Source organism: Chiloscyllium plagiosum, chromosome 27 (assembly GCF_004010195.1).
Source record: "Chiloscyllium plagiosum isolate BGI_BamShark_2017 chromosome 27, ASM401019v2, whole genome shotgun sequence".
NCBI classification, from domain to species: domain Eukaryota; kingdom Metazoa; phylum Chordata; class Chondrichthyes; order Orectolobiformes; family Hemiscylliidae; genus Chiloscyllium; species Chiloscyllium plagiosum.
Genome location: NC_057736.1, coordinates 45851958 through 45852356, shown reverse-complemented (window position 1 = coordinate 45852356; position 399 = coordinate 45851958).

Here is a 399-nt window from a genome sequence, read left to right as displayed (position 1 = left end):
GGGGGGTGTGGACCTGACCAGGTAGTCACAGAGGGAACGGTCTTTGCGGAAGGCGAAAAGTGGTGGGGATGGAAATATATCCCTGGTGGTGGGGTCCGTTTTGTGTTGGCAGAAATGTCGGCGGATGATCATGTTTATATCATGTTGGTAGGGTGGATGGTGAGAACCAGGGGGGTTCTGTTCTTGTTACAGTTGGAGGGGTGAGGTTTGAGGGCGGGCAGGATGTGGATGTGATACGCTGGAAGGGAAATTGCGGTCTTTAAAGGAGGCCATCTGGTGTGTTCTGTAGTGGAACTGGTCCTCCTGGGAGCAGATACGGCGAAGGCAGAGGAATTGGGAATATGGGATAGCATTTTTGCAGGAGGTAGGGTGGGAAGAGGTGTAATACCCTGGATTTTG